Source organism: Acipenser ruthenus, chromosome 8 (assembly GCF_902713425.1).
Source record: "Acipenser ruthenus chromosome 8, fAciRut3.2 maternal haplotype, whole genome shotgun sequence".
Taxonomy (NCBI): domain Eukaryota; kingdom Metazoa; phylum Chordata; class Actinopteri; order Acipenseriformes; family Acipenseridae; genus Acipenser; species Acipenser ruthenus.
In genome coordinates this window covers 31,524,117-31,532,615 of record NC_081196.1, presented here as the reverse complement: position 1 = coordinate 31,532,615, position 8,499 = coordinate 31,524,117, and the positions used below count along the sequence as shown (strand labels likewise).

At 36.0% G+C, this 8,499-nt stretch overlaps 1 protein-coding gene across 1 annotated transcript in view; it reads left to right on the top strand.

Annotated features, from left to right (window-relative positions):
- Nucleotides 1-2,480: 2,480 nt before the first annotated feature.
- LOC117407304 (CRACD-like protein) overlaps nucleotides 2,481-8,499 on the top strand; it is a 71,069-nt gene continuing 65,050 nt past the window's right edge. Inside the window, exon 1 of the mRNA XM_034012165.3 lies at nucleotides 2,481-2,669. The gene's annotated coding sequence lies outside the window, so the exon portion shown is untranslated. The remainder of the gene's footprint in view (nucleotides 2,670-8,499) is intronic.

Genomic DNA, 8,499 nt, shown 5'->3' with positions numbered 1-8,499 from the left:
CCGGCGTATTATGTTGACTGCACCCAGAGTTGGCAGCAATCCGAGCAATTGTTTATTTGCTTCGGGTCTAAGTTCTAGGGACAAGCCCTGTCTAAACAGCAGCTGTCAAGGTGGATTGCAGACACGGTCAGAATTGTATACGATCTAGCCAACCTGCCCCCACCAGAACAGTTGACTGGTCACTCCACAAGAGGCCTTGCAGCCTCCTGGGCATTATTCCAGGGCGCATCTGTCACAGACATCTGAAACGCTGCAGTATGGGCCACACCTCATACTTTTACCAGGTTCTACCGACTGAATGTCGTAGATCAGCAGAACCCTGGTTTTGGGACCTCATTCTGCTTTTTAACAAATGTTTATTATTATGTTCCACTTTAAATCCTGGGGTAGTTAGCCATACACCCTTTTTGGACTTCTGGTGTTAAAGGCTGAGGTTACTCAGTGTAACCTTGCGGCATATACACTGCATGAGGGTTCTCCGTCACTGTACTGTGAACTATATGCCATGGAGCCTTATCGGTCCTCAACCAGAATGCTAAAGGCAGTTTATCTTCCTTTTTAGCACATCTGCCGGTGCTGCAAGTCCTTCATTTGCGACGGCTTGGGTATTGTATTCCATTAGGTAATGGTTACATTTTGTAATAACATTAGGTTATTATCATAACCTTGGTTTCCTGAAATAGAAATGTAACTAATACCCTTCAAGGTCACTGTGTTCACTTCAATGCAGCAGGCCTGAAGAGAAAATGGTGCCTTATGTTTAGCTTGTATTTTTCTCCTGGGGCAGAGACAACATCAGAGGCATACGGGGCTCTTAAAAGGTACAGCTTTGATAAAAGTTCTCGGGTAATTCAGGCTATAAGAGATATATTCCATGAGGTAATGGTTATATTTCTATTTCAGGGAGCCAGGGTTATGATAATAACCTAACATTCTCCTGAGCTGTGTGGGGAATTGCTGAGGTGAGGAAAAATAATTGGACATTTTAAATTGGGGAGAAAATTGGGGGTAAAATAATAATCATAATAATTTATAAGCCTTTGATCTCCTGTCCAAAAATTGCATACTTAGTTGCACAATATTAGTAATTAAAAAGACAGAACAGGTAGCATTCATTTGGTACAGAAGAGTCTTGAAAATACCACTGGGAGATCAGTTTCAATACCATGTATTACTCTAAAGAAATCCTAGCAGAACCATTAGGAGACTTTAGCAATGGCAATATAAAGGATATCGTATTTCCCAGTGGTACTAATACAATAGCACACATGTACCGATTAGGTATAGTGGTACTGTAATGGATAACCAATGGCATTGTTGAGCCCTAGAAAATACTAAGTATTAAAATGTTTAATGTTAAAAACTAAAAGTTAGCATCCTTAAAATAGTTAAAATAGCTCAAACATTCATGCATTCTTTATTATTATACTAGTTTGGTTGCATTTGCTATTCTTGAGTTGGACATATAAAGATGCATCGTAATGGAGCACTGTTCCTTTAAGAAATTAACAATTAGGATACACAGGAGGTGAAAGGTCGGAGATTAAGTGGAATGAAGAGAGTATACACGAGTGTTAACAGAGACTGCAAAAGAAAGAAAAAAGAAAATATAGCTAAAATGTAAAAGCTTTACCATCACTGAACGGGACACTGCTCTCTAGATGAGTAGGAACAAGTATGCTGTTTGGATGTAAAGAAATGATACGCCTTGCTTTAAAAAGTCAACTCGAGCCGAGGCTAAATAAAGTTCCAACAAAGAGAAGAAAACTGACTTGTGAGTGTTTCTTTTAAGGGTGCAACAAGAGCTGGAAAATGTCGACCCTTTCTGGATTCAGTAATTGTAATTAGTATGTAAAAGTATGTAAACATATAAAAAATGTTTAATACCAATTGCTCATAATTAGTTTGTTCTTCTCAAATTAGCCTGTCAGTCTTGTTAATTTTTTACAAGCAGAAAAGCAATGTCACTGCTATAATAAAACTAGCAAGAATATGTATATATTGGTGTCTTTTATATCAAAATAACCAGTCTCACTGTAAAACCATTAAACATAAATCTCATGAACAGATTATAAACCCATTTATGAAGTGTTTGTAGTCTATGCTTTGCAAAAAAAGTACATAAATAATAACATGTGTTTATAGTCTTTTGCATTAGATTAATGTCCAAATCTAAACACTTGATTTACACTATACACAATAAAATCCCTATTATTTTTTTGCTGGCTACTTTATTTATTTATTTATTTTTGGAGCGCATATTAAAAAGTAGGCTACAAAACAAAAATTGCATCCATCACCCCTACCTTGACCAGAAGTTGTACCCTGACTCTTTGATCAGGAAAATAAAAACATCAAAGTGAATGCACTCCTATAGCTTTTCAATAACAACATCAGCTGTCATTGTCAGATGCAAAAAAAGCCAATCCTGTTCACTGGTGGCTGCGTGCTTGGAGTACATGTTTTTCCCTGGAGGTAGCTGTGCACCTGACAGCAATGCTTGGCAGTGGTACTGGGGTAGTTTGTCCCCTCCATTGGCTCCTTGTCCTACCCTAAGACCTGCCCACGAAAACACTGCAACACTCACTGTGAACTGAAAGGAGAACGCATTTCTTGGAAAATGTTAATGGCATAAAGAAAAAGAACAGCAACAGGGTCGATTGCATAAGGTAAATGAAATAACAAACTCAAATGTGTCGTTGTCTTTGCATTAGAATAGTATAGATTGGGAAGTTCGAATTCTTTTCCGGGTAACTTCAACGCAAAAGCCGAAATATTTGTGTAGCAAATTTAACAGTGCTGCCATCCTATATATATTTTTTTACGTTAGATGTTGTATTGTTTAATGTTTACTGGGTGTAAACATTCTACACTGTGTTGTGTAGTGAAACGTGACGTATGTATATGAATGAATGCAAAGCCATTGGCACACACAGTATTGGAAAGTATTTATTTTATTCTGTGTTCGCTGTCTCAAAAATAATACAGTATTGTCAGTAGGTACGCACTTTGCTCCGTTGTTAACTGCACGTTTGCGCTGACGAGCTGATTAAGATTTTAACGACACTATCACAAAACTAGTAATTTTGCCTAATGCAAAACCAAACGAAAGATATCGCCGTTGATTAATATACTTTATGTTATTTTTGTTGTTGTTGTTGTTGTTGTTGTTGTTGTTGTTACTGTACACTACATGTGTTCTGTTTCTAGATTTTTAAGATGTTTAAGACGTTCAACTTTCTGTAAAACGTAAGAAATCAAGAAATGTAAAGACTTTCTTCAAGACACACACTGGTAAATGGTGATTATCTTATTACAGCAGTGTACCAGGTAACTTGTTGGATCGATTCCAATTGCAGCTGTTGACTTTTGGTTAGGTTCTGCTGAAATAACATGCGTATATAGCGTAAAACTGGTTTATTATTGGTTAACATTCTAATTTTGTAGAAATCAAAAGGCAACCAGTGGCCCATAAAAATGCAGAGTCAGAAAAAAGGCTGATGGCTTTGGGTCCCCTTACGCCCCCAGCAGCAGTAGGATCTAGTGCAGGGGTCTCAAATCCTGGGTCCTGGAGGGCCGGTGTCCCTCCTGGTTTTTGTTCAAACTGTACCCTAAATTAATTAATTGGACCAATTACACTTATAATAAAAACCAGGATGGATACCAGCCCTCCAGGATCAGGATTGGAGACCCCTGATCTAGTGTAACGTTTTACCCCAATTTAAGGCTGCTGTTAAAAGGAATTTTCTACACTAGCCAGCAGAGAAAACAGTAGCCCATCATAGTTTATTCTAATAAATGTAACTGTTACACTGACAGTATATGTTTAAAAATCCACTGTATATAACCATACCTGACAACTTTTGAAAATACAAAACCAGGGTTTTTTTGGGGGCTGGTGTAGTGCTATTTTCAGGTAAGTGTATAAAAAAGGGTATGCAACGCACTGCGCTTGCTCACGCATGACTAAACAACTTATAAACAACTTCCGCTTAGAAAGAACGGAAGTGCCCATCCAATCTGGTACTTTATGCTGTTTTCGGTCGTATTCATTTTTTTATTTTTTTATTTCCACCATTAAGAAAATAATATGCAAATATTTATCATATGCAATACATTGGGTTTTGGACATTTTTTTACTTCTATAACTGCGGTGGACTTCTCATTTTGTCTCATTGGTCGTGAATTGTCTTTTTTTCTTTTTAGAGAAATTGATTGTCTGTTTCGAGTTTAAGTTTGCAAAAAAAGTACGTATACTTAATGGTAAATGTACCTTGATAATAAGAAAACACATCACATCGCAATTGATTGCACCTGTACCAAAATCTCACAGCGTACCACTTTCTAACATTACACAGGTCAAGTTTTGGTACGCGTACCACATTGTGATGATGTACCACTTTATAACACTACACCAGCAGCTGAATTAAGATGTACAGTGAGCGAGCGGAGGGGGAGACTTCGCAGGTATAACATTAATATAGCATTTAGATTTCAAGACACTTCACTTGCATAAAATATTTCCTAAAAAATGTTGTTAAGGCAGGAGAAAGGCAGGTACAAATCAAGCACATTCTATTGACTTAATTTGCTAAGCTTAAATAAGTAACCAACAAAATAATGATATACCGTTCTGTACATATGAAACTATTTATTAAAAAGTAAGCAGTTCAGCCAAAATTTAACTCAGGAGCAAGATACATTGTAATTTGAAGAAACAAACAGAAACAATAGGGATATTTTTTTAATGTATTACAATTTAAACGAATCAATCTTTTCACATTCGCTACGTCCTAAACTGCACTTCATTCCTTTCACTCTCAGTATGAGCATCCAAGGTCATCAATGTGGGAGGGCACATGTCCAGTGATTGGCTAAAACATGCAAAAAGGGAGGGGAGGCATGGTACCCTTGGCTATTTTATTAGATGGCTTTACTCACCGTTCCATGCAAGCCAGTTGAAGAAATGGAAGAATATGATTGGCTAAGAGCGCATCTGCTTCCTCCAAATTTTTATGCTTGAACATTCAACTCTTTTCACATTTCCCATTTCACATGCTATGCTTTATAGATGATTAGTATCTTCTTTTTAATTCTTAAAAGTAATGAAAATTGATTCTGCCTGGCATAAAGTCCAGTACTTTGATGTGTGTGTGTGTGTGTGTGTGTGTGTGTGTGTGTGTGTGTGTGTGTTTTTAATGCAAAAGTGTATTTAAACTTTAATTTTCATGTAATTAGTGCCTGATCAATGAAACAACTAATTTCACAGATGTCAGGTTGAAGTAGTATAAAATAGCCAATTTTTATAAATAAGAAAATGTTTTTAAACTTCACAGTACAAGGTTTTGAAATACATATAGTTGTTGCTATCCATCTCATTTATGTAAATAATGATATATAAGTAAATAGATTTTTTTTATATATAGAGAGAGAGAACTGATCTAGAGATTTTACTGAAGGCTCATCAGTTTGACTTTGCTCTTATAATTTGCAGGGCCAACAAACCAAACTGATTTGTTAAAGAACACAATAAGCATTTAGCACATAGGCTTGTGTGTACTGGCTTTACAACTGTTGGAATTTAGAGCCCAAATGTTGATATTCTTGCTGTGTGACTCTGGGAAAGGCAATTGAGCTCCTTGTTCTTCAGTCACATCTAATAGTAAGCAGGATCACCATCCAGTAAGAATGAACCATTTTGTAGAGACATTTATTTAACCTCTTGTCATATAGTAACTTCACATTCTCTGGACCTGGAATGCTGGTATTGTCTAATAAAAATGAACTGTTTATTAACAATTTATTTTGTAATTCACATATCAGAATCCTGTTATGTTATGTAATTCATGTATACTTATTCCTTACAATCCATTCATTTTTCCACATATTAATTTAACTTCATGTTTACACACCGTTCTGCCAGAGGTGGCATTCCCCTTACAGTGTTACCAGGAATTGCATTGTTTTTGTTTGTGTCTGGTTGTTACTAAACAAACAAAAATAAATACATACAGGGATGATGTATGTTACTTAATCAATCCTGTTGACAAAACACTGAGCTGACATGTTATATGTCTTAGCTACCTACCTGCCTCTTCACTACTGTGCCTCTTACCTGCAATGTGAGAATGATATAAAAGCATTGGTATGATATGGAACATCATACATTATATTATTGGTTTCTTTAAAAAAAAAAAAAAAAAAAAAAACTTAAACTGTTGCACTTTGTCAAGTCTCAGCATTGTTGGTATGTTTTTCTTTATGCTGTTGACTGAACGACTTTATCAGTCACCTTATTCTGACCTGGCATGATGGGTATGTAATCTATCCTCAGTGTGTGCGTCATTATATAACTTTAGTACACAGTATTGTTAAAACTGACGAGCAGATCCGTTGATTTAGTTGTCTGATTTTTAGTGCAAAGTTCAAGTTTTGCGTTTTACGTTGTCCGTTTTACAGTTCTTTCTAACCATCTTAATGTTGCACTAATATCCGACAGTCAACCATTTTATAATACATTTTGGGTTGTTAGATTATATGAACAATTATGACGCAGACACAGATTAGCACTAACCTTGGACTACCTAATGTTTATTTAAGTAAGGCTAGGTAGGTAGGCCAAGAAGTGCTAATTGAGGTTCTGTGAAACCAGCTGTTAAACTACTTTAAACTTATATCTGGATATTTTGGAAACTTCTTGAGAGTATTTTTTTTCTCTTTTAAGAAACATCATCTAAATAATCTAAAAACTTAAACATTCTGAACACCCATAAGTCATTGCTAAAACATTAAAATTGAAATGTACATTCACCAACAATGTAGGCCATGAAGTGAAGGGAATTAATTTTAGGGAACATTTACTTTAATTATTTTGTTGGCTTTCATGTATTTAGTTAACGCTACAGTGCCTCCCTTTGCACATAACAGTTGAAACAGGCAAAATGTGATCAGTACCACCTGAAGCAGCAAAAGGTTATGCATGTAATTTGCAAAACAAAATAAGCAAATGCAATCAAGATAGATTAAAGCAAACAAGTTGCTCTCGGGCTTGCTGGGTTCATCTTTTGAATTGAGCTGAGATGGCACGGTAGAAGTTACTCATTTAACCTAGGTTTTTATTATTTTTATTTAACCTGGGTTTTCTTTAATGGCTTTACTCATGGGATTCACTTGTTTAAAACCAGCCCAATGTTGTTTATGATCTATATGCAAATTACATACCCTCCCAGTGAAACAGCTGCCATAGCAAGGGGCAAAGGTTGGTATTGTGGAAGAGTTGTTAAATAATATTACATAGTTTTCTCATCTCTGGGTTTACTATTCTGCCGTTGACCAGTCATACACGCCACTGTATTACTTACCGTCATTTATTGTTTACTGTTTGTTTTGCCGTCAGGCACTGGATATACAAACTCATTGAACTACTTTGCACCTGGATTATATTTGTCTGTCTGCACCTGCACACTGTTAACCACTTTGCCACAGTAATTAGCAGCTTTTTCTGAGTTTAATTATGAAACAGAATCAGCTAATTTTTTTGTCACCTGATTATGTGGAAAAATGAATTAAAAATACTTTTTCCAAAATACTGTTTTTATTTCTTAGCAATATGGATCTCTGTTAATATGGGGCATAGCACATTATTTTAAAATAAAATACAGTGCATGGTGGGATACTATCATATTAATTTCCATTGTTGATTGCACTGCTAGGAACTGTAACTGAACTATTTTAATAGTAATAGTGTGTACGCATTACGCCCGACTAAACATGACACAGTACTTCAGTGTGGACGCTTTGAGCTGGATTAATTAAAACGTTTTTGAGTACAGTTCTCCAGATTTTATGTAATATGGACAGGGCCTAAAGTAATATCCTTAATATTGCTGTGTAAGCCAAATATGAGGCGTTTTGCTGCCACCTACAGGACTGGAGTGTACCTTAATCTCAATGCTGTTATATTGCAGTTTTTTTAAAACAAGCAAGTATTTTATGGTCATTTTGTGCATGTCTGCATCCCTTTACCATTCTGTGCATCCTGTGAACGGAAGCCAAAATATTTTTCCGTCCAATGGATTTATTTTGCGTCTAGGAAGCAACCTCTGTTTATAGCTTCATTGCCATTTTCCTTTAAACATACTGTAATGAATGGTATATACTTGAAGACATTGGCGGGGTTTCCATGTAGTTGAGAACGTGACGTAGCATGCACATTCATGCACATTCATGCACATTCATGCACATTCATGCAGTTTCCTAACACTATAGGAAGTGCGAGGCCAATACATGGTACTGCTGAAAAGGGTGGGTAAATCGCATTTCAGCGCAATTTAATAGTAATTAGGCCATTTGCATTTGGAAGGAGAATTCCTCTCCCAAAAAGAAACTACATGGAAATCCAAAAACCTGAAAGGTACTACCAAATTTTTATTTTTCCATGGAAACCCCATCATTGAGAAAGATTGAAATATTTGTTTTTGGATTTTATATGCTGCATTT